This window comes from Achroia grisella, unplaced genomic scaffold (assembly GCF_030625045.1).
Source record: "Achroia grisella isolate CSIRO2021 unplaced genomic scaffold, CSIRO_AGI_Agris_v1 utg947, whole genome shotgun sequence".
In the NCBI taxonomy this organism is placed as follows: Eukaryota; Metazoa; Arthropoda; class Insecta; order Lepidoptera; family Pyralidae; genus Achroia; species Achroia grisella.
In genome coordinates, this window is record NW_026713071.1 from 1,006,470 (window position 1) to 1,034,183 (window position 27,714).

A 27,714-nucleotide genomic window follows, 5' to 3' on the forward strand; every position below is an offset into this window, starting at 1 on the left:
ACTTACTTAATATATATCAATTATATTTCGACCAATTTACATATCTTTTTAAATTGCAGCCTATATGTTATTCTGAAGTATAAGCTATATTACTGTAAAGTTCTATCAAAATCCCATCAGTAGTTTTAAAGAGTAACATTCATCTATACATTCGTACTCACAAACTTTCGCATTAATATATATATATATATAATACTAGCTATTAGCTCCGGCATCGCATGGGTGTACATGTATTATACATATAAACCTTTCCCTTGAATCACTCTATCTATCTATCGCTGTCTGTCGCTGTAGCTGTCTGGTCGTCCCTATATATGCTTAAATCTTTAAAACTACGCAACGGATTTTGAAGCGGTTTTTTTTTAATAGATAGAATTCAAGAAGAAAGTTTATATGTATAATATATACCCGGGCGAAGTCGGGGCGAGTAGCGAGTATAAAATAAAGTCGTTGTCGCTGTCCGTCCCTATGTATGCTTAAATCTTTAAAACTACGCAACGGATTTTGAAGCGGTTTTTTTTAATAGATAGAGTGATTCAAGAGGAAGGTTTATATATATAATATATATACACCCGGGCGATGTCGGGGCGAGTAGCATTAACTTCTTCCAGACAATCCAATATAGACTAGAATACTTTTTTTTTATTGGGTTGTTTAGGCTATTGTCAGTTATTTATAGCACCTGTAGCACTGCGACCTACATAGATCTATTGTGCTCGCCCTTTTTCAAAGTTCGCTACCTAGACCCTAGAATACTTACATAGAGTCTAAAATTACTTCTTTAGAATACAGAGTATTTCTATACTATTCTAATACCTACGTCATAACATCTACCTGCATGCCAAATTTCAGCCTGATCCGTCCAGTGGTTTGGGCTGTGCGTTGATAGATCACTACGTCAGTCATCTTTGAGTTATATACATTTAGATATACACCCGGGCGAAGCTGGTGAGTAGCTAGTACATAATAAAATTTCTTCCAGACAATCCAATATAGACTAGAATACTTACATTGAATCTAAAATTACTTCATTAGAATACAGATTATTTATATTCTATTCTAATTTTCTCTTTAAAACCCGCCGTTTCATTTAGTACTGGCGGCAGGTGAATTTCAAATTCAATCAACACCAAGTTCCGAGATAGACAAAAGGTTCGGCTTTTGTTAATTATAGCAGATTCGAGTTCGGGATCAACAGTGACGTTGGAAATCCTATTTACTATCTTAGAAATGATAAACTCAGTCAGATGCAAATCTGCTGTCTATTTGTGCCAAGTCAAGCGCGATGTACCCAAAAGATTGGAGCTGCTATGTTATTTTTTATTAATAATGGGTTTGCGCTTGGTCTTACCTCATCTGATGGTAAATGATGGTAAGACCTAGGATGTAGCGCGCTTACCCAGAAGATATCTATTCACCATAGACTTGAAGAATCCGGGGTTGTATTTCTCCGGGAACACAAAAGCTGGAAGTGTGTTCCACTCTTTGGCAGTGCGTATTAGGAAGGACCATGCGAACCGCTCCGAATGTGCGGAATTTCCACGACGTACGGATGAAGTCCCAGTGTTCGTCGTGTAGTTCGGTGGTAAAAAGGAGAAGGCAAGATCAAATGCAGAGTGCAATGCAAAGTGTATCCTATAAAAATTCCATTAGGTACTGATAGGTTCAAACTAATACATTTACATCCTGCATCATCCCTTATTTTATCCCCATGGGGGTTGAATTTATCAAAATCCTATTTAAGCGAACGTCTTCATCATAGTAGCTGCAATCTTTAATTTCAGTTCAATCAGTCGAAAATCTAAGATTTACACAAACTTTCATCCCCTATTTTATCCCCTAAGGGGTGGAATTTATCAAAATCCTATCTTAGGGGATGCCTACGTTATAGTAGCTTTATGCATGCAAAGTCTCAGCCCGATCGGTTTAAAATTGAAGTTTCATACAAACTTTCATCCCCTATTTTATCCCCTTGGGGGTAAAATTAATCAAAATCATTTCTTAGCGGATGTCTACGTCATAACGTCTACCTGCATGGCAAATTTCAGCCCGATTTGTCCAATGGTTTGGGCTGTGCGTTGATAGATCACTATGTCAGTCTTTGAGTTATAAATATTAAGATTTTAGTGACAGTGATTTCATATAAAAATTATCATTTAATTTATTTTGATTGCTATCAAAGGTTGTCGATTTCTACCAATTATCGAAAAAAGTTCTTAATTTAATGGTATTTCTTGTACAGGTTTTAGCTTTCGCCTATAAAAGACCATAAGAAACTATAATAAAAGACATATCAAAAGAATTAGAAAATTAGGAATATGTATGAAAATGTGATCTCATAAGAAAGGTCGCAAGATAGATAGATAATAGTTTTTATTTGTATCTTAGTACACACATATAGGCTTAATTATAACATCACATGACAAGTACCTATAATATAACAATTCAATAAGGGTAAACCTGCAAGTGTGTGCTACAGCAATACAAAACTGGTACATAGCTCAGTGTGGAGACTCACTCAAGGAGCAAAACACTGATCTTCAGCTATGTCGTCGAGGGTGAATAATGTACGATTATTTTATTTTTTTTAGACTAAAATAATAGATAGAAATCCTAAAATTTGAAATACTGATAATGATGTGTTCTTGTGGTCTGTTAAGAATTAAATTACATTAAAATCTATTTGATATATATTAAACAGAACTATGGAAAGCTTTGATGTTACGAACAAAATAATGGGTAAATATTTCTCTAGATTTTCAGAAACTCGAGACGTCTTCGTAAATGTTTTCCTCTCGTTAAAATATACAATGGTCTTCGTTTCAGATCAAAACGCGGCTATCAGCGAAGCTAGTACAATATGAATAGACAAATGAAACACCATCATCGTACTTATAATAGCTTTGCTGAATGGGAAGTACTTTTGTAGAAAATACAGCTCAACAAAATTACGATATATCTATACATCTATGTAGGGGTAGTATGCACAGCGGAAGTAAATATAGAAAAATAAGAAAGTAAAATATATATATTTGGTAAAAGTAACAAGGCTCACATACGATATGTCAATAGAAAATCTTACGAACAATAGAAGATATTTTCTTTATACAAAATTCAAATTATCTTCTACCAATAACGGCCAGATATAAATTTAAGTTCCAACAATCTATACATATAAATAAAATTGGAATGTCTGTTTGTAATTCTAAAATAACCGCTTTTTACTACTTGCATATGAATATAAATACGGTACACACATCAAAATAACATTTTTACAATTTTTGTCTGTCTGTCTGTTTATTCCTTCTAATCTCTGAAATGGCTGGACCGATTTTGACGGGACTTTTATTGACAGGTAGCTGATGTAATATGGAGTAACTTAGGCTACTTTTATTGTAGACAAAGTAAGTATAAAGTTAAATTCCACGCGGACGAAGTCGCGTGTCCAGCTAGTTATATAATATAACGTTTCAACATATAGATATATATGTATATACTATATTAAAACGAAACAACGCATGTGATGGATCGGATACAGATTTTTAGGTTCCGGGACAGCTGGTACATAGGATGAGTGAATTTATAGGTAGACTAGCTATTCCCGCGACTTCGTCCGCGTGGAAATTAACTTTGTTTTTCTAAAATAAAAGTAGCCTAAGTTACTCCTTATTAGATCAGCTACCTTCCAAAAAAAAAAAAAATACGTATGCTACATATGCTACATGCATATGAATAAAAAAAACGGTTATTTCAATATTACAAACAGACACTCCAATTTTATTTATATGTATAGATGTATAATAACTAGTTTTAAAGTACTCCTGTATTCCGTAGTAAATAAGTAGTGTAGTGTATATGTACATGTGTACTTTCTTTCTTTCTTTCCTTCTTTCTTTAAGTAATCAAGACTAAGTTACTTATATACTATCTGCATTCTGCATTCCGAATGAGTTGTAAAATCAAAATATGACTATTCAAAAGTGCTTGTAATGAGTTTATTTGAATAAAGATAATTTTTATTTCTACTACACTAACGTATTTATTTATTTTATTTATTTATTTATTAAAACTTTAATGCACAAATATATAAATAAAGGTACACATGGCGGACTTAACACCTTGTGGCATTGTCTCCCAGTCAACCATTGGGCAAACAGAGATTCATGTTAGCGGTGCATTTACAAATTGAAATTCAAACCTAAAAAAAGTAAAATAATAAGAAGATCACTTTAATATGATTAAATATAAATACATATGCGAATATACTTATAAACTACAATACATAATATGAATAAATAATTATACATATATAAATATAACTACATACACGTACGTACCTACTTACATACTACATACAAATACACATACAATTATAAATTTATACAAATCAACAGGGAAATTCAGATACATAGAGGTGGTTTTACTGCTAAAGTTTGTTCTTTCAAGGTCTGAATACGGTATTATTTGAGATGATTATTTTTCTTCCCATCAAGCGCCTCATTCAACCTGATAAAATTACTGCCCCTATTAAATTTTGCTCAAGTGCAATTACTTTAAGTCGAGTCCCATTACCCAATTTGGGTGGCATCGGATACTGTAATAACGTTATATGGAAACTGATTTTAAGCGAAATACATGCTTGTAGACGCGTTTAATAAATTCATAGCAGTACGACGTGGTATCGTCGTAATCTATACATATATACACATATATAAAATTGGAGTGTCTGTTTGTAATATTGAAATAACCGTTTTTTACTACATGCATATCTAGACATCTAAATCTGTAAATTAAATATTGTAATGGGTGAAAACTGTGATTGGTACAGTTTATGCTGTAAATAATATAAATGACGTAGTGGAGTAACTTGAAACAGTCATGCTCGCTATAAAGTTCAAACTTGGTGGGCCGGGTCGATGTGCTCCCTCTAATATGGTTGAGTGCAATGATGGCTGGCTCATCCGTCATACTCGTGTACGGGTGCTGCTTGTGGGGACTGGTCTGTTCAGGTTGCGAACACTGATTAGATTATTATTATTTTTTTTATATAGCAAATGCTGGTGGTCACTCTATTCTCCCAAATTTGAATTTAAATGAAATAGTATTAATGTAAATATGTACAACATTAAAAAAAAATACGAGCTGAGTTTCTTGTCAGCTTCTCATCTCGAAATCATTCCGAACTGACGGTAGATTTGACATATCATAAGAGTCTGTAGTAGACCTACATGAATAAAGATATTTTGAATTTGAATATGAATTTGAGACACGCCGTAGCGTGTCAAAGCCGAGTTTCAAGTAAGAGAACTGGCGAGCAGCACCGTGTGTATACTTACACGAACCATTTGGAGTCACTTTTGACCCCCTCATAACTCAAAAACTCTTTCACATAAACCTGTCAAATTTGATTCATATATTGAGACTAGAGAGAGACGAGAGAGAGAGAGAGAGAGTTCATATATTAAATATAAATACGGTACATACACCAATTTTTTTTTACAATATTTGTTTGTCTGTCTGTTTGTTCCGGCTAATCTCTGAAAGCTGAACCTATTTTGACGGGACTTTATTTGGCAGGTAGCCGATGTAATAAGGAGTAACTTAGGCTACTTTTAGTTTAGAAAAATCTTGTATTTTAGAAAAATAAAGTTAAATACCACGGGGACAAAGTCGCGGGTACAGCTAGTATAATATAAGTCTGTCTTAACTCTGACTATACTTTTGAAATATTATAGTATACTAGCTGTCCCGGCAAACGTTGTTTTGCCTTAAAATAAAAAAAAATCTTTATTCATGTAAGTCTATTACAGACTCTTATGATATGTCAAATCTACCGTCAGTTCGGAATGATTCGAGATGGGAAGAACTGACAAGAAACTGAGCTCGTATTTTTTTTTAAATGTTGTAATATAAATAATATAATCTAAGTTAAATAATATACGATGAAAAAAAGAACACTCAAATGGTTTATATAACTTAACCGTATAATTTAACTTTATTTTTCTAAAATACAAGATTTTTTCTAAACTAAAAGTAGCCTAAGTTACTCCTTATTACATCGGCTACCTGCCAATTAAAGTCCCGTCAAAATAGGTTCAGCTTTCAGAGATTAGCCTATCCTAGCCTAAGTATTTTTTTTTTAAATGTTGTAATATAAATAAAATATTCTAAGTTAAATAATATACGATGAAAAAAGAACACTCAAATGGTTTACGAGTTGTATCGAGGCTTTATCGGCGGTCTTAAGAGCCTCGTACCGCCCCAAAGGCGTAAATTTTTCATGGCTCGGTGTTATGAAATATCACCAATGACCTTATAGCGCCAATCGAGATAATGCTTCGGAGACAATAATAAGATTATACGGTACTAAAATAGTAATTCATATCTTTATGGATATTTCATTAAACGTGACACTCCGACGTCATTTCGTTAAAAGCAATGTGATATATTTTTTATCGGATCGAAGTTGAGCTAGTCTTCTTTATGATACTGTATCGTAATATTAGGCAGTTACCGAAATATTGTGTGTATCGTGTGGATAAAACGGATGTAGGTTTCGTATTATTGAGACCTAAAATAAAATGAGTCTACAATAAAAATAAAATATTAGTTTTTTTTATTCTACCACTCATTGAAAATATAAATTGAGTTTATTTTAATAAAGATGCTTTCTACTCGTATTGCTATATGTTAAGATATAATATGTACATATATATGCAAAAAACCATACTACTATATATATGTACTAATTACACACTTGACGGCCTCGGTGGTCTAGCGGTCTAGCACACCGCTTTACGTCCGATGGTCGCGGGTTCGATTCCTCGCACGGCACTAACATTTGTATTCATGAGTATGATAGTTTGTATCGGTCTGGGTATTTGCTATGTATAATATGTATGTATTTACGAAAAAAAAATGATCTATGTATTTGAATCAGTTATCTAGTGCCCATAACACAAACTTTAGCTACATTAACTTGGGTCTAGATGGCGCTGTGTGAATTATCATTATTATTATGTTATATTAATATAGATACAGCAAGTTATACACAGCCGGCAATATATTTTTATTTAGGTAGACAAAATGTAACTGAATGGAGTAAGGTCAGCGCTGCATTACGGATGCAGGCGGTTCACGAGTTAAGTCCACCATCCGGATATATAAACGGTACAATCGCCGTTCTAGTGCAACAATAGCACTTGTTGCCTGCCGTCAGGGGCGGATCGTGAATTTGTGGGGCCCTGAACTTAATCTACTTAGGGCCCTACCTAAATATATTACTCAACTAAAAAAAATACACCGGCCAAAAACAAGCGACCAGAAATTCCCCGTTGATAGACCTCAGGGTTGTCAACGTTATGATAGGTTTTTTAATATTCTAGATATTTTTTTATATACTAAATATCGGTTCAGTGGGGACTGGGGGCCCTTAGTATACTCGGGGCCCTGGGCAACAGCCCAAAAAGCCCTTAGGTAGATCCGGCCCTGCCCGCAGTGTTGTTGCTTGTGTGGTTTCATCGTCTAGTGCCATTTTAGTTGGATTTTTCATGAAGATTGCGATGTTTATTACTTTCGTTGGCTTTGAGCGCCGTCCGAGCTGAGAGAACCTTTGTGTTCCGTTGCAATACATTCCCATTTCAAGTGATGAATTTGTGGATGTTGTATTGTAGTGTTGTTTCATGCATTTGTTACGTGAAATCCTCAATAAACTTCATTTTACTTAAATTTTGTTTAATACAAGCTTTTGCCCGCGGCTTCGCTCGCGTTATTTTATCCCCTTAGGGATGGATTTAATCAAAATCCTTTCTTAGCGGATGCCTATTTTATAACATCTACCTACATGCCAAATTTCAGCCCGATCCATCCAGTGGTTTGGGCCGTGCGTTAATAGATTACTAAGTCAGTCACCTTTGAGTTATATATATGTAGACTAGTAGTACACGCGACATCGTCCGCGTGGCATTTAACAAAAAGTTAATTAGAGATTTTTTCTAAAAAGTAGCCTAAGTTATTCTTTATTACATCAGCTACCTGCCAATAAAAGTCCCGTCAAAATCGGTCCAGCCATTTCAAAGATTAGCAAGAACAAACGGACAGACAGACAAAAATTTTGATGTGTGTACCGTATATATTCATATATATGTAGTAAAAAAACGGTTATGTCAATCTTACAAACAGACACTCCAATTTACGTACGTTGTACGCCGGTTTCTCTCCCTGGGGCCCTGAACCCCGGCCGACTGTTCATCTGCCGGGGGTAAGTTGCCATCTCCTCTCCTTAAGAGGGGAGATGAGAATTTTTATAAAGTTTAAAAAATAATAATAGAAATTTATTTACCAAAAAAGTCAACATTAGCATACCTACATTAAATTAATTTTGCAGTATGTATATATGAATATATATATATACACACCGCCACTCCAATATAGTAAAACAATAATTAAAACCGATACACCACTAGTTATTTTTTAACTTTCGTATTTCTGCGTGGAATCCAGTCATAAATAAATTCAAGCAAAGTTCAGTAGCATCAATAGTCAATAAGTGTACGGATACCGTGAGTGCTGTGTGTCGCGAACTTTCGTTAAAACAATCTAGTGACGGTAGATGAAAAAACTGCTGTCACCTATCTACATTGACATCGCTGTTACTCCAGTCAGCTCGTGACCACGGCTAGTGCAACCTAGTCGAAACATCGAGAAAGGTCGTAAACTGTCGTAAACGTCGAGGTAGGTAAGGCTATGTAATATTATGTTATCTATGGTAAGGCTTTCAATTTATATATAAAGATATAAATTTACCTATCTATATATAAATTTACCCCAGCTACCCCTGGGGTCAGCGAACTGTTAGGCGGCTGACCCCGTTTGGTTTTTAAAAAAAACCGTTTTTAATACACAACACAAAAGTCACTTAATTTTAGATAGTTTATTTCGAAAATGTGGTTTCACAAGTTATTATATTAACAAACTTATCCCAAACTATGTAGGTGCAAGTGAAATGATTTATCTACGCGCACTGATTTGACTAACTGTCTAAACTGTTTTCATATAACGATGTAAATCGGGAATCAGTCAGGCTCAGCATTTTCTTTGTACTGGGCTCGGGCATAACAGAACGTTGTTTTACCATAAAAATCGCATTTTAAAAATAGGGGTTGGTGATAGGATTTTAAATTTTAGGGCTTTCAATTTATATATAAAGATATAAATTTACCTATCTATAAATTTACCCCAGCTACCCCGGGGGTCAGCTACCCCGCAAACGTTGTTTTAACATAGAAATTAAAATCGCATTTTAAAAATAGGGGTGGTGATAGAATATTAAATTTTAGGGCTTTCAATTTATATATAAAGATATAAATTTACCTATATATCTATAAATTTACCCCAGCTACCCCGGGGGTTAGCTACCCCGCAAACGTTGTTTTAACATAGAAATTAAAATCGCTTTTTAAAAATAGGGGTGGTGATAGGATTTTAAATTTTAGGGTTGTATGTAAAATATAAAAAAAATGTTAGGGGTGGATAACCCTTATCACTTAGGGGTATGGAAAATAGATAGTAACTGATTCTCAGACCTACTGAATGTGCATATAAAATTTCATAAAAATCGGTCATGTATTTGTTAATGCCACATAAAAATATTTTAAAAAAATGTAAATAACTTTATTTGCCACAAAATTTTTTCGTGTTAAGACCCGGTTAATAATATAAATAACGTTACACTACTAACAAATATTTACTAAATGAATATTATTAGTGTATTAAAGCGATTTATTTCTTCTGCTTACTCAGCATAACATGTTTGTCTCAGAAATATCCCAAGAGAGTACTGTCGCTAATAATTCTTAAATCTGGAGCCGAAAGTTAATCTCGACTTTGATGAGTTCACAGTTTATGTCTGTGGTCACTGTTTACTTATCTGTGGCGGTAAGTAATAAAAATTCTCAACGCAAACTTAGATTGAGTTCAACTTTGCGCAAGTTAGGGCAAGTTGGATTGGGGCCTGTTGCAGTTTGAAAGGGTAATGCGTTTTGGATTGATTTACGCGTTTCATTGTATTATACGTTAGTAGCTATTCGCCCCGGCTTCGTACGGGTGTACATGTGTTATACATATAAACCTTTTTCTTGAATCACTCTATGTATTAAAAAAACCCGCTTCAAAATCCATTAGTTTTAAAGGTATAAGCTTACATAGGGACGGACAGACAGCGACTTTGTTTTATACTATGTAGTGATACCTATTACTCACTAAATGATTACTTGAATGACGAGCGTGCATGGCAATAGTTTTCATGTTCGGGATTTTCGTTTAATGTTAGACATAGACACCTATATAAATACCTATGCATTGTAAATAAACTGGATTTAAAAAAAAAGTAATTCAATTGAGTTTCTTGTCAGTTCTTCTCAATTGGATCTATATACCGAACTGGACGGTAGGGAAAAAATATAATGTAAAAACTTGACGTTCATAAGCGGCTAAAATGTCCTATATGAATAAATGATTTTTGAATTTGAATTTGAATTTGAAAGAAAGCAAAATAATTATTGTTTTAGTATTATTGATTTAGTGATTCAAGAGGAAGGTTTGTATGTATAATACATGTACACCCGTGCGAAGCCGGGGCGAGTAGCGAGTTTATGTATATACTACATCTTTAAAGATAAATAAAATTGGTGTTTCTGTTAGTAACTTTTAATTAACAACTTTTTACTAAAAGCATATGATAGTAAATATGGTTAAAATTTACATTAAAAAAATCTTTAAAATCTGACTGCATGCTAATCCTTGGCCTCTGTGGTCTAGCGGTCTAGCACACCGCTTTACGTCCGATGGTCGCGGGTTCGATTCCTCGCACGGCACAAACATTTGTATTCATGAGTATGATTGTTTGTATCGGTCTGGGAGTTTTCTATGTATAATATGTATGTATTTACGAAAAAAAAATATCTATGTACTTGTATCAGTTATCTAGTACCCGTAACACAAGCTTTAGATAGCTTAACTTAAAAACTAACTTAACAAAATTCTCATCTCCCCTCTTAAGGAGAGGAGATGGCAACATACCCCCGGCAGAAGCACAGTCGGCCGGGGTTCAGGGCCCCAGAGAGAGAAACCGGCGTACAATGCGGGCAGAATCTAAGAGCACCGCTTTCTTATTATTATAGCTAATGTTATAAGAAGTTATTTAGGCTTCTCGTGTTTTATCAATTCTATTTAATTTATTAAAAAAAAAAATAACGCGGCCGAAGTCGCGGGTAACAACTAGTCTTTGAATAGAATATAATCGTAAGAATTGAGAAAAAGAATATAACTTATAACCGACATTTCAAAATAAACTCAGTTTTCACTTTATTACGATTCTTATTAGTAAACATAACCTATTGATTTAAAATACGCAATGTACTATTGATTAATCTATACATATGAATAAAATTGGAGTGTCTGTTTGTAATATTGAAATAACCGTTTTTTACTACACGCATATGAATATAAATACGGTACATACATCAAAATAACATTTTTACAATTTTTGTCTGTCTGTCTGTTTGTTCCGGGTAATCTCTGAAATGGCTGGGCCGATTTTGACGGGACTTTTTTGGCAGGTAGCTGATATTACATCAGCTACCAAAAAAAGTCCCGTAAGGAGTAACTTAGGCTACTTTTATTTTAGAAAAATAAAGTTAAATTCCACGCGGACGATGTCGTGGGAACGGCTAGTTTAATAATATGTAATACAAATCAAAACGCGAATAAAATCGCGGTAATCACTAGTATAGTAAATTGCATTTATAATTGACAAACCAAATGGCTTCCACACAAAAGCAAAATGTAATGTATATGTACAAGACAACGGATCCAGGGGGGGGGGTCATGGGGGTCATGAATCCTCCATGAGCTGGTTCCAAGACTCAGGTGGACCACTAATTGAACATAATGATTTTATTTATATATTTTGACACCATACAGATTTTATGTAACTACCTACATACCTTCAAAATTTAATTAATTATATTTAAATAGTGCTTCTCAGGATGTCTTCAAGAGAAGATGGCAATATGTACGTGTATATATACAAGTTATTAAGTGTTAAGTTTTTCAAGTGTAAAAATAGGATAAATATTTTTAAATACAGTACATTAATAAAATACCTATTTTTTACTTGTATCTATTGTTATCAAAATTAAATTATAAGTTCTTGACTTGACAACGACTATGTGACCCCCTCCTGGCGCCAAAGCTGGATCCGACCTTGGTACAAGGTTGGAGGAAGTGATGTGCAGGGCCCCACATACGAGTTGCTTTTACGCCTGTTGGCGCTTGCCGTATGATGTTTGCTGGCACGAAGCGAGCAGGCGTTGGAATGACTCTTGTGTGTGTGTACATACAATCACACGCCCTTCTCAATATACGAGTTAACTAGTGCAATTGTCTTTCAGTTATTTTGGTGTTTTCCTAATTCTAATTATTAATGTAATTAATTTTATAAATTGAATTATTTTATTGATTTCTTGCTTATCTGTGCTAATATAAAGCACAAATGTAACATTTTAGTTCCCACCTCTACGATAGATGGCGCTGTACAATTTACGTCGAGTTTCTACATCGCGCTATTAAGATTTTTTCCGTGTGGATGACCTCCTCAGTGCGCGAAGTTGAAATCATACTTACCTGGCGTAGGGGATACCGTGATCAATAAGGCGGTTCCCCCAGGGTGAGACCCTTCCATTGCACTGCGGTCGGGTTGACCCCTGTGATTATCCCTAATGTGGATAACTCGGACGCGTAATTTTTGGTAGTGGGGACTGCGTTCGCGCCGTCCCCCTCTTAAAACACAAAACATTATGGTTATTGACCACACTAGTGACTATGCTCATATTATCCCCCACTAGGGTAAACCGTTAGCGTAAGCAATTGCAACAATTATCAAAATTTAAATCAATAAAAAAAACAGATTTTATTGTTAAAATAGTTCTAAATTCGGCATATCTTTACTTTAAACATATAAAATTAGTTTTATTATATATATTTAATTCGGATATCCCTTCATATTATTTTAGTTTAGTTTTGGACGGTAGGGAAAAAAAATTATAATGTAAAAACTTGACGTTCATAAGCGGCTAAAATGTCCTACATGAATAAATGATTTTTTAATTTGAATTTGAATTTAGTAAACAACTTAAAAACTATCTTAGCCGTGTCGACATCCAGATGAAGTGATGTACAGTGCCTCTGAAGTGGACAATTTACTATGTTTGCTATAGTGATTAGGAGACTGTTTACACCCGTATTTTTCTTATTAACTTTTTTATTTTATTTTTTTTATTGGGTTGTTTGGGCTATTGTCAGATGTGTAGCACCTGTAGCACTGCGACCTACATAGATCTATTGTGCTCGCCCTTCTCAAAGTTCACTGCCTAGACCCGTCAGGGACAAGAATTGAAGGATATTTTCAGAAGCGATGGTTTTTATCTCCTCGGGAAAGAGTGTAAACTTTCCAAAGGAGATATTTCGTTTATGCATGAGTGGGCTACAACCACATAGGATGTGAAGCGGCGTTTCCTCTTCAGTTTGGCAGAATCTGCAGATACTTGTCGTGCATAGGCCTAGTTATTAACTTTAGTAGTATTAGTACTTTTTAGTAGAAATGATAGCTAACTAGTGATAAATAACCCTGAACTACACATAGCGCATAGCGCCACCTAGTAATCTTGTCATAAACTAAACAGAGCCAGAAGTACTGGAGTGTACTAGTACAATTAATACTTCATTGTATTTTATACCTATATTAGATAGAAGAAGTAGTGTTTCTACATTAGCACCTTAGGCGTCATGTGCATCTTGTGTCATCTTTTTTTATTTTTATATAGTTTCGCCCTTATTACCATAGACTGAAGGTCCATGTCCTTTTTTGCAATTTTTTTTAATCGTGTCTTTCTATTTATTTATTTTTCCTCGCCTTTAGTGCTTCGCGAATAATATGCATTGTGGTTTCCCGCAGTTAATATTTTTTTTTGTTTATATTATTTTGTCCGTTATTTTATAATACATTATATTATTATTAGTCAATCTCCTTCGGGTAGCCAACGACACTGGTCAGTTACTGTATACATTTATTATATTTACATTAAAGTTATTATATTTATTATTACACTGACCAATTTTATTCTCAACTATTGACTGTTAAAAAATTATTGTTTAACTAAATATAAATTACAGACCATTTCAAATTCTATTTAAATTAATCAATTTTAATGACATTTCAGTCAGTTTGTTACACATATGAACAATACAACGCAGCTAAGTGAAATTAAACTTCAAGCAACTCACTTTAATTCGCCGACTACGGCCAAGCTAATGAAAGTATCTTAATTAACAGAAGCTTGGGAGGCTGCCGCGCTTGTGCTCTGATATAGTGATAAGCCGGTGGCTGTCTCGTAAGAGGCGTTTAAGCCACGCTTAGCCACGAGCACAGATAAGACTATTTAGAAGTGGGCGTATTAGGTTTAACTTGAGTTAAACCTAATACAACTCAAGTTAAACCTAATACGCCCACTTCTAAATAGTCTTATCTGTGCTCGTGGCTAAGCGTGGCTTAAACGCCTCTTACGATATTAGGTTTAACTTGAGTGCCCTCCCCCTCCGAGACGTCAAGTGTACTGGTGGTCCGCAGAGATAGCGGCCTTGCGAGTCGAAAGCATGGGCGCTAGACGCCAGTACATTAGGCACCGCCGTCTCAGGCGGGGCCGTGACGCCGCTATAGAAGCCGAGCTGCACGCGCAATATACGCAGAAGAAGAAGACGCTGCAGCTCGCCATCAGGAGGGCCAAAGAGAGTGCCAAGGAGGAACTCCTGGAGACTCTCAACAAAGATCCATGGGGGCGCCCATACAGGAGCGTAAGGGGCAAATTACGCCCCTGGACGCCCCCCGTGGCAGAGAGCCTCCAGCCCCAGCAATTGGAGGGGGTGTTGACAGCTCTATTCCCAGAGCAGCCGGAGTTCACACCCCCTCCTATGGTGCCGCGCAGCCGTCAAATAGAGGACGACGACGGCGGCACCCAAAGGGAAGTTGGGGTTCCGTCAATCACGGCGGAAGAGTTCTCCGCGGCCGTGGACAAGCTCCGGGGCAAGAAAACTGCCCCAGGGCCTGATGGTGTTCCCGGCCGGACTCTATATTTGGCCCTTGGTGCCCTTGGGGACCGACTCCTAAGCCTCTTCAATGAGTGCATGGAGTCGGGGCGATTTCCCAAGAAGTGGAAGGCGGGCAGAGTAGTCCTGCTCCGCAAGGAGGGGCGCCCTGCGGATTCCATATCCCCCTCGGCGTTCCGCCCGATAGTCCTTCTTGACGAGGTCGGCAAACTATTCGAGAGGATCATAGTACGCCGCCTCGTCAAGCACCTGGTCCGGGTGGGTCCCGACCTATCCCCGAATCAATTCGGGTTCCGGGAGGGCCGATCCACGATCGATGCTATCGCACAGGTTCGTGCCCTCTCGGATGAAGTAGTCTCCCGGGGAGGGGTGTTGTTGGCGGTGTCTCTCGACATCAAAAATGCTTTCAACACCCTTCCCTTTGAGTGTGTTAGGGAGGCACTCAAATTCCACCAAGTGCCTCTCTACCTTCGGGAGGTGATCGGGGCCTACTTCCAAGACAGGAAAGTGATGTGTATCGGGCGGAACGGCGCGGTGATTGAGAGGGAGATGCAACGCGGTGTTCCACAGGGATCGGTTCTGGGTCCGGTCCTGTGGAACATCGGGTATGACTGGAATCTGCGGGGCACCTTGCTCGACGGGACCAGCTTAGTCTGCTATGCGGACGACACGCTGGTAACGTCCCGCGGGCGGGACTACAGGGAGGCTGCCCGTCTCGCTACTGACAGTGTGGCACTTGTTGTCGGCAGGATTAGGAGGTTAGGGCTCCAAGTGGCGCTCGAGAAGTCGGAGGTCCTTTGTTTCCATGGACCCCGACGAGCGCCGCCACCAGGAGCCCATATCGTGGTCAGCGGTCATAGGCTCGAGGTCAAGCCACATATTAGATATTTAGGGCTTGACCTTGATAGTCGCTGGGGTTTCCGGTTCCACTTCAAGAACCTGGCTCCTCGTCTAATGGCGGCGGCCGGCGCTTTAAGCTGGCTGCTGCCTAACATCGGGGGGCCGGGGGATAATTGTCGCCGCCTCTATATGGGTGTGGTACAATCGATGGCCCTATACGGGGCCCCTATATGGTATGGGGCCCTGTCCAGGGGGAATATGGCCTTGCTCCTGCGTCCGCAGCGAGCAATGGCCATAAGGGTCATCAGAGGGTACCGCACCGTCTCGAGAGAGGCGGCGTGCTTGCTCGCGGGCTCCCCACCTTGGGATCTCGTAGCGGATTCCCGCGCGTCCTTGTACAAGTGGCGCGCGGACGAAAGGGCCCAAGGAAGGGAGCCCTCTGGAGTGGAACTAGGGGAACGGAAATCCCACCTCCGACGTGTCCTCATGGAAAAGTGGGAAGAAAGGCTGGCCAACCCTACGGCCGGCCTGAGGACCGTCGAGGCTGTCCGTCCAGTTCTCAAAGAATGGATGGGCAGGCGACGGTGGCCGCTGACTTATCGACTTACGCAGGTGCTGTCCGGACATGGGTGTTTCGGGCGGTACCTGTGTAACATCGCACGGAGGGAGCCGACAACAATGTGCCACCAGTGCGGATGCGACCAAGACACGGCGCAGCACGTTCTGGAGGAGTGCCCTGCATTCGCAGAGGAGCGCCGCGTCTTGGTCGCGGAAGTGGGGGCCGACCTCTCGCTGCCGAATTTAGTTCGGGCAATGGTTAGGAGCGAGGGGTCGTGGCTGGCAGTGCTCACCTTCTGCGAAGAAGTTATTTCGCAGAAGGAGGCGGCGGAGAGGGACCGGGAGTACGATCCTTTCGCCCCAATGATCCGCCGCCGGAGGACCAGGCGCAGACGTCGGGACGAGTCCAACTCCGTCCCGAGTATACCCCCCACGGGGGCCGGGGTGCATGCCTTGAGGGAGGCACCACCCCACAACCAGGCCCCTGGAGGCGCGCGCGTGTACCCACGCGCCTCCACGAGAAGGTAGGGTGCAAGCCATAGCACCCTAACCGGAGAGAGGGGGCCTGTCCTACAACATCTACAGGACAGGCCAAGCCGCCGAAGTCTGGGTTGAGTGCCAAGTGCGATCCCCGGACTTCGGCCCGCGGCACCTCGAGGTATACCGTGTGGTTTTTTAGTGGGTACGAGTCCCACACACCACCTCGCCATCCCTCCGGCGGGGTGACGGTCTTGTTGAAGATTTTTCCACACGATAAAAAAAAAAAAAAAAAAAAAAAAAAGGTTTAACTTGAGTACCTTAAATCACGCGCTTTTAAGTAAGGTTAGGTTGTTACCTACTATATTTAAATATAAAGGCTTTCAATTTATATATAAAGATATAAATTTACTTATCTATCTATAAATTTACCCCAGCTACCCCGGGGGTCAGCTGGGGTAGCTGACCCCCGGGGTAAACGTTGTTTTACCATATAAATTAAAATCGCTTTTTAAAAATAGCGATGGTGATACGATTTTAAATTTTAGGGTTGTATGTAATTGTTAATGCCACATGAAAATATAAAAAAAATGTTGTGGTGGATAACCCTTATCACTTAGGGGTATGAAAAATAGATACTCAGACCTACTGAATGTGCATATAAAATTTCATAAAAATCGGTCATGCCGTTTCGGAGTATGGTAACCAACATTGTGACACGAGAATTTTATATATAAGATATAGTTATTAAAAATAGGGGTTGATGGTAGAAGGGTATAAGGGAATTGTAGAACGCCAACGTTGTTTTTCTACAAAAAATAGGTGTTAGTGATTCTCTCATTCTCTCTCTCTCTCTCTCATCTCTCAATGACGTCTATTTTTTAATAGCGATATTAATTTATAGAGATATAGTTAATTATTTATATAGCAAAACAACGTTTGCGTTCTACGATTCCCTACGGCTGAAAATTTAGGCTTGTGTGTTTGCTTAATAGCGAGTTACGAACTAAATAAAATATTTGTCCAAAAAATTAAAAAAAAGCTTGTATATTTACATTTCAACTTAAAAATGTAAAGTTACAAAAATTATTTAAAATAGCAACACGCTAGTTTCTCGCTCGTTCTTCATGTGATGAGACAGCTTTCCGAATAAGCGGTAGATTAAAAAAAATACTTGATGACTATTCAAAAGTGCTTCAATGTAAGTTTATTACCGTAAACAGAATAATTTAATGAATAGTTTATTAATATAAGTTGACATCCGGGAAATATAAAAAAAAATTAAGTTTATTCTGTCTGTTTTTTTATTGACGCGTTCCATCAACAAATGTTCACAATTACAATCACAAATTTGACAATTGGGTAAATCTAAGCTGATATCTAAGGTACAGGCTATTGCTTAGTTTGGGCTCAAGATTTCCCACAAATTACATTTGTGATTTTTATTGTTGTCATTTATATAATAAAACTGGAATTGTGTCATTTGTGGAGATGAAATAAAATTTATAATATATTAATAAACGTGGAAAGACCCCGTGATTTACTAATTATACTTATTCGAATACTAGTCATAAAATAAATATACAATTTTGAAGTAATTTCTTAAATGCTTTTAATGTTTACCATAATAATCGTACGACAAGCAAAAAATGGAGCTACAGCACCCTGTACAAAGTAAGCACCCCACAGACTCAACACTGTAAATCCGCTTCAACATAGAAAAAGCAATATCCATTCGTTTAATCCGCATTGATGTCGTTTTGAACAAAGAACATCGATCGGAATGGTTTCCAATCAGAACTAAAAAATTGGCGGGAACGCAACAACGCCTAGTTTTTCAATCGGATACATTGAATGCAGAGAATTTCCGATTTGGCTGCGCGCGTTTTATACCGTTACTCGTCATTTTCAATTTGACACGTGCCTGTTGTTAACTATCGTGTGACGCACCATTAATTAAAAATGGTAAAGTCAATAATCATGTAACCTGAAACGGAACGTCAGAGGCCAGAGCCAAAGTAATCTATGTGACATTGACAAGTGGATGACGGACGATTGAACGGAGGCAGCGGGAGTTTTGGAGCGAAAGTGTTGATATTATTATAAAAACAAATAAGAGATAGATAATTGTGAATATTGTAGGATTGAGGTGTTTCTCTCCCTGACTAACCGGCATTACGCCTAAGTCGTCAGGATACTAGTGATTTTAAAACTGTTATCCAAATACTTTAAATTGCAACGGTATGATTTTTTTTATAGAGTATTTATGTAGTAAAATACATGTCTATTTTCGTATATTCCAAGAAAGACCTAATTTATTGGCTGGATGTTGAAATTCAGCTATTGGTCAAGCCATAAACTGCGAGCGCGATGATGTCCCCGGGGAGACACGGGGGCGCGGGGCGTCGGACAATATAGCTGCCGCACACAGCGACACACTGGTTTTTAACGCCGTAACAGTCGTACGCGCATCTTTAGTTTACTTTCATAGCGTTCCATACTATTAATGTCGGGCTAAAGCATTGTAATACAAGTTCTAGTAATAAACGCATTGGAGAATCTATAACAGTCCACTCTTTCACTCCCTGACGCCAACAGCTATACAATTATTATATATATTTATATAATTAATACGCAAAGCAAAAATTTTGATTTAACGAAAACTCCGTTTTCACGAGAATTGCGCGGATCATGGATTATTAAAATTTCATTATAGTCAACATTATAGTTTATATAGAGAGGAGTACAGAATGCTAATATTTTTTTGCATAAAAAAGTTGAAATAATAAAAAGTAACATAAATAGGCGCCCAAATAAAGAAAAACTTTCAACAATCAAACCAATAAAGCAAAAAAATTCTGCTTCAAAAATGACGTTTTGACGAATGAATTTTACTTACAAATTTCGCCTAATTTATTTTACCCCCTTAAAGAAATAAATATGACATTCAAAATTTGTAAATATTTTACATATTTACAAACTTTGAATGTCATATTTATTTATCAACGGCTTAAGTTAAAGCTAGAAGTTTTTAACTTATAAGGTATAAGTTTAAAACTTCTAGCTTTAAAAATGTAATCTAGGGGAGATTACATAGAAGTATTCAACCCCTTACAACCCTACTTTCGCATTAAAATTAGCCAATGTCCTTTCTCATTGTCTAGAGACAGACGACAGACAGACCGACAGAGTTACTTACGCATTTATAATATTAATAAGGATGTTTAATGTGCAAATAAAAATATCATAAACTACCGGTTATTGTCGTTAAATTGATATCGTAAAACATTTTTGAGATTATCTCTATCGTTATTTAGATAGATAGATAGATATATCGTTTATTTGTTTGTTACTAATAAATTTAAATGAAATCTATTCAAATTGAAGAGAAATGAAACTTTAATCTAAATATATATAACTCAAAGGTAACTGACATAGTGATCTATCAACGCACAGCCCAAACCACTGGACGGATCGGGCTGAAATTTGGCATGCAGGTAGATGTTATGACGTAGGCATCCGCTAAGAAAGGATTTTGATTAATTCTAGCCCCAAGGGGAAAATAAAGTTAAATTCCATGCGGACGAAGTCGCGGGAACAGCTAGTTAATCATAATACTGTTTAAAAAAACTTGGGTTTTTTTGTATACAATTCTAGACATGTTATGACTTCCAATTAGTGGGGTCGACGTTTCAGATTCTGATTAATTGGCACAAATGGAGGCCGGTTGAGTCAGTCTAATATGTTGCCTTAGTTTGCCCTGGTTGAAATGAAATGAAATGGTATTTATTTGGTGGATGGTGAGAAGTTTCTACAATTGTAATCGAATAGAAATAAAAAATGAACGAAAATAATAAAACACACACATAACAAAGTCAATCGACATAGTCAATATTCAAAGTCAATCGACATATTGATGATTTGGACGAAGTAAACGGTGCTCTTTCTTATGTTTTAAAATGGTTTACGGCTAATAATATGTTACTAAATGCAAATAAAACTAAATGTATCAAATTTACTCTCCCCAATGTAAGGCCGGTAGATTCAAAAATCATGTTGGACAATAAACCTATTAATTTTGTGGATGATACTGTATTTCTAGGTATCACATTAGATTCCAAGTTGCAATGGGGTGCCCATATTACTAAATTAACGAGTCGACTTAGTTCTGCCGCTTATGCGGTAAGAAGAATTAGACAATTAACAGACGTGGCAACGGCTAAACTTGTGTACTTTAGCTATTTCCATAGCATTATGTCGTATGGTATTTTGTTATGGGGCAAAGCAGCTGATATAAATACAATATTTATTTTACAAAAGAGGGCCATTCGCTCCATTTATAGCATGGGTTCCAGGGAGTCTTTGCGAGAGTGCTTTAAGGAATCAAATATCCTCACCGTTGCTTCTCAATATATTTATGAAAACATCATGTATGCCAGGAAGAATATAGACAGTTTCAAAAGAGTTAGTGATTGCACTAATAAAAGCTTACGTAACAATAACAAACTGATTTTACCTAAATGTCGTTTGGCTAAAGTTAGTAATTCGTTTTATGGCAATTGCGTAAGGTTTTACAATAAAATACCAGAGTCTGTTATAAATCTGCCAGAAAAAAGATTTAAATGTCAAATAAAACACTTCCTCTGCAAAAAAGCTTACTATAAAATTGAAGAATTCGTTAACGATAATAATGTTTTTGTAGAAAAATTTTAAATACATAGCACTGACAATATTATCTGATTACACTAATAATGAGTGCGTAGCGATTTCTATGTTGATTGTCGCATGCCTCTTACTTGTTACACTGTAATTATTTATATAAAAAAAACATCTATCAAAAAGAGCAACACACAAGTTTCTTGCTCATTCTTCTTGTGATGAATCTGCATTCCGAATGAGTGGTAGAATCAAAATATGACTATTCAAAAGTGCTTGTAATGAGTTTATTTGAATAAAGATTATTTCTATTTCTATTTCTATTTCTATTTCTATAACAAAAAAATATACACAATTAAAAAAATAACACACAGCAAAATAAACATAGCTAATAAAATATTCATATACATATACATAGATAGATAAGAGGTTTATTTGAATACTCATAAATCTATACATATAAATCTATATCTATACATATAAATAAAATTGGAGTGTCTGTTTGTAATATAGAAATAACCGTTGTTACTACATGCATATTAATATAAAGACGGTATAGGTATATACCAAAATAATATTTTTTTAAAATTTTGTCTGTCTGTCTGTTTGTTTGTTGCTAATCTCTGAAATGGCTGGACCGATTTCGACGGGACTTTTATTGGCAGGTAGCTGATGTAATAAGGAGTTAGGTAACTTTTAGAATAGAATGGAATAGAAAATTCCTTATTTAAATAAACTTAAATTTACATAATGTTACATAATTTTTTGTATCTACCGTTTCTATCTTTTTATTATAGAAATATTCTTTATTTTAATTCCACGCTAAGAATGTCACAGGAAACAGCTAGTTCTTAATGAAATACGACTCGTTAACACTCGCAAGTTTATCTCTATCTCTGTAACGCTACTGATTATTATTTAGTAAATCAAATTTATTAACTAACTACATTATGTTCTGAAAACTTGATTATGTAGAGTAGTTACTAACAATTTACGTTTCAAAATAGATTGCATAATATCAAATCTGTGTTGGAATTTTTACCTACATTTGACGACTCGGTGGTTTAGCGGCTTAGCATATAGCCTTCTTCCGATGGCCGCGGGTTCGATTCCTCGCACGGTACAGACATTTGTATTCATGCGTATGATTGTTTGTCTGGGTGTTTTCTATGTATATTGTGTACTGACACAAAAATGAGATCGCAATATTAAATGTGTTGCAATTTTTATATACATTTGACGACCTCGGTGGTTAAGCGGTTTAGAACATGGCCTTCCGATGGTCGCGGGTTCGATTCCTCGCAGGGTACAAATATTTGTATTTATGAGTATGATTGTTTGTCTGGGTGTTTTCTATGTATGTACTGACACAAAAAAGTATATATTGCGACACGTGTACCACCTGTGAACGAAGCATCATCAGACATGGAATAGAGTTCGGATATAGCTTAGAAGCCCAGTGTTTTTTTTTTCTGGATGATAATGGAAAGGTGCACCCGGTTTACACTGGCGGGGCATCAATGGAGGATGATAAGATGAAAATAAAGTTAGGGCAGTTAGCCCATCGTGGTAAATTCCGCATGAAGTTATCACGATGGTTTCCAGGGGCAACCACGTGGAGGTCAACCTGATATGGTAAATTGCTAGCAAAGGAATTATTAGTCCACAACTACTACGCAGTTTGGGTGTAGACTCAATACCGGTAGGAATTTGATCACCAATAGAGAAGACCCTATCGCTTCCAGTAGTATTGATCAGATTTCAGCATTGACTATTTGTTGTGCACATGCTAATGACGACCTCGGTGGTCTAGCAGTTTAGCACACCGCTTTACGTCCAACGGTCGCGGGTTCGATTCCTCGCACGGCACAAACATTTGTATTCATGAGAATGATTGTTTTTATCGGTCTGGGTGTTTACTTTGTATAATATGTATGTATTTACGAAAAAAAATATATCTATGTATTTGTATCACTTGTCTACTAGTACTTTACAAGTAGTTGTAAAGTACTAGTGGACAAGTGACAAGTAGACAAATGATAATGTTTTTGTAGAAAATATCTAACTTAAAATTCATAGCGCTGACAATGTTATCTGATTGAACAGAGATTAAGTGCGTAGCGGTTTCTATGTTGATTGTCGCATGCCTAATCCTTGTTGTTAATTAAATATTTATTTAAAAGAGCAACACACAAGTTTCTTGCTTATTCTTCTTGTGATGAATTTACATTCCGAATAAGCGGTAGAATAAAAAACTTGATTTCTACTTGCAATTTACAATATTTCAACATAGTCGTATGCACCCTAGCTTGTTTTATTAACTCGTCAAACCGGGTGAGATCCCCCGTAACGGAAAAACGCTATGAATATTCATAAAGCAGATGGGAGGACTATTATTGGATTGGTAGATCGTGCTCCCAATACTTCAACAGGGCTATTTCTCTCAGCCAAGATCATCTTAGAAGTACGAGTGGGTACCTCAAATGTTCCTGTTTTAGATCGCTTTCAAGTTCTCACAAAGACCGCCCACTTGTATTGAGACTAGCGACCTCACTCGGCTTCGCTCGCTTGTATTTACTGTATGAATACCATCTTTTTAATTAAGCACTTCATGATATGTTGATAGTGTTGTTGTATTTCACTTAAAGAAGCCATTAAGTGTAACTTTATTAGACAAAAATATATATATAAAAAAATGGTTAAGTATGACGACCTCGGTGGTACAGCGATTAGGTACATCGCCTTACTTCCAATGTTCGGGAATTCGATTGGTCGCACAATTCAAACATTTGTATCTACAGATGTTATTATAGTTAGCAATTATTAATGCGCAGTTAATACATGTACATATTTTATAAGTTAAAAAAATAATTACTGCAGTGATGACATATTACTTTGAAAGGTTATAATTTTAACAAGAATTTTTTACGCTTTTTCCAGTGTTAGTTATTGCATAGATAAGATAATATTATATAGTTATATTATTTGATTGATAAACATATGCGTTTCATAATACAGAGACTTTTTGACAAGAACAAAGAAAGTATTAATAATAATAATATTGTCTTCCACTTAAAAAATGTATCATTTATACTAATCAAGTCAAATCAAATCAAATCAAATTTATTTGCACTAAACATTGGTTGTTATTGTAATATAATGTCCCATTATGTTTTGCCTCATTAGGCATGCAAAATATATAAATATTAAATATTATTTAATTATTAAATCAATTGTCATCAGAGAATTATAAATACATATTATTATTATTACATTATTATTAATTTAAAAACTCGTTTACGGAGTAAAAACATTTGTCGAGTAACCAACTATTTAATTTATATGTCAATCGTTCTCGTGGAAGTGTCTTTATATCATCTGGTATTACTATCATTGTTTGGTGAATTTTACCCGCAATGATCAGTCTATTACCCCATCAAAGGGAGATATATAATATATATATAAAGAAATAATAATAATAATAATAATTTATTTATTATCAGGCTTACTTGCCCATTTTGTTAGTATTACAGATTTCTTATAATTAATGTTAGTACGTACAGACACAAAATACACACACAAAAATAAAATACAAATAATTAATGCATTTTTTTGTAAATAAATACATAGAAAACACAACCAGTGTTTAAGATAGTTCCAAATGTATAATATTAGTTCACTCCGTGCAAACTAGATGGCGCCACAGGTAAATGTAGATGGCGCTGTTAAGATTTTTTTTGTTTTAATGACCTCCGTATAGCATTTTTTTTAAATAAATTCCTATCATCCCTATTGAATGGTAGTTTCAATTGGAATCCGCAATAGCAGCTTTTTGACCTCACGGTACCTATTTGTTCACCCAGACCAATACAAACAATCATACTCATGAATACAAATGTTTGTACCGTGCGAGGAATCGAACCCGCGACCATCGGATAGTAAAGCGGTATGCTGAATCACTAGAGGCTGTCTGTAGACCTCTCACTTGTAGCTTTTTTTTTCAAAAGTTCTTGTATTGCGTTTATTTGAATAAAGATTATTTCTATTTCTATATCTATAGGTAAAATTGCTAGTAATTTCAATAGTAGCATATCAACAGACGGCAATTAAAATCCACCTCGAAACATAATAAAACTTTGTGATATTTGCTTTTAGAACATTTCCTGTTAAGGGAAAGAGAGGGTTAATTGGCTGTTTTCATTTCTAAACAAATGAAATTCAAATAAAATTAAACTTAATTAGACGTTCTAGATAAAATAGCCCGCCTTGCCACAATCCCTTAGGGAAGTTGTGTATGTTTTCTTAGATTTAACAAACTAAATATACATATACATATGTGGTGTGTTTTGTTTTGTTATTAAAACAGTTTTCAGCACTTTTATACATTTTTTTTAACAAAAACGATAATAACTTTTACACGTTTATATACCCTAAAGGTTGTACACTCCATACACGTTTTTACACTGCTTTTATATATTCTTTATAAAAATGTGTCTAAACACTTGTATCAATTGTTTAGTACCTATAATACAAACTCTGCACCTTGCTTGCTGTTGCACCTTGGGACAAAATAGCGCTGTATGAATTGTCTAGGGTTATTATTATTATATTAAACTTTGTTGCGTGGTTTAGGACAAGAAATCGTAGAAACAGACAGACAGAATAGACGACTTTGGTTTATACCACAATATTTATAAAAGAGAAAGTATTGTATTTGCATTTATAATGGATAAATTAAAACAAATATAACGAATTTTAAAAATTCGTTCACTTTATGAAACTTTTATTGAAAGTAAAATGGTCTGTATTTGATTTATAAATAAGTAATATTCTCACACAATCTCTAAAGTGGATCTAGAAACTGTAGGGTATAAGAATTTGTAGTGAGAACTAATATGAGTGTATGAGAATTCTCAATGAAATTTACATTATCAAGTAAAATAGTCTGGTCTGTATTTGATTTATAAATACGCAATATTCTCACACTATCTTTAAAATGAATCTAGAAACTGTAGGGATTTTGTAGTGAGACCTAATGTGAGTGTATGAGAATTCTCACAGCAAATATGACATGAGAATATTGAGAATTGTCGCAAATGTATAATCGTTATTACACAACAACAAACGTTGAGTTCATTCTGTTTATTTTCAAAACATCGTTTTGCCCTTTAACTACACTAATGGCTGTCTCGAGTTCCAGTTAATTAAAACAAACAAGCTTATCAATATTTCCATTTTATATCTTATATTATAGCTATTAGAATTTCAATTATACTATACATATAAATAAAATTGGAGTGTCTGTTTGTAATAATGAAATAACCGTTTTTTACTAAATGCATATGAATATAAATACGGTACATACACCAAAATATTTTTTTACAATTTTTGTCTGTCTGTCTGTCTGCTTGTTCCGGCTAATCCCTGAAATGGCTGGACCGATTTTGACTGAACTTTTTTTGACAGATAGCTGATGTAATAAGGAGTAACTTAGACTACTTTTATTTTTTATTAAATTCCACGTGGACGAAGTCGCAAGTACAGTTAATATAGAATAAGTATAGCCTTCGCTACGTAGCTACATATTGTAGTAATACTTCCTTAATTACTACCTGTTTTTTACAATACTGATTAATAATAACATTTTAAATAGTATTGTAAAAAAAAAGGTTACTCACCTAAACAGACCTTCGTTCAGTCAGGCCAGTATATTTTAATTTAAATTTGAAATTATACTTTAACAATAACCTAGCCCTGGTTTATATGTAAATGAAATTAATATCAGAATATGTTTTTTTTTTACATTATATCATCAACAGTTATTCATGATTACTATATTTGTTCTATTTTGATTTCCTTTTTTAAAATAGTTGTCTTTCTTTACCTATATATATTTTAAAAACAATTCTAACTCGACCCATAGTTTATAACTATTACTATTAATAACTACTTATTTCATTAATATAATTAAAATTACTAAATTTAAAATAGCCTAAGTTACTCCTTACAATATTAGTAATC

At 35.9% G+C, this 27,714-nt stretch overlaps 1 protein-coding gene and 1 non-coding gene across 2 annotated transcripts in view; one reads left to right on the forward strand and one right to left on the reverse strand.

Annotated features, from left to right (window-relative positions):
- LOC131854091 (protein O-mannosyl-transferase TMTC1-like) overlaps positions 1–27,714 on the reverse strand; it is a 189,743-nt gene that overhangs the window by 36,844 nt on the left and 125,185 nt on the right. The gene's annotated exons all lie outside the window — the stretch shown is intronic.
- Positions 12,677–12,838, forward strand: LOC131854100 (U1 spliceosomal RNA). Its single transcript, XR_009358019.1, has one exon. It is a non-coding gene; the product is annotated as a U1 spliceosomal RNA (small nuclear RNA).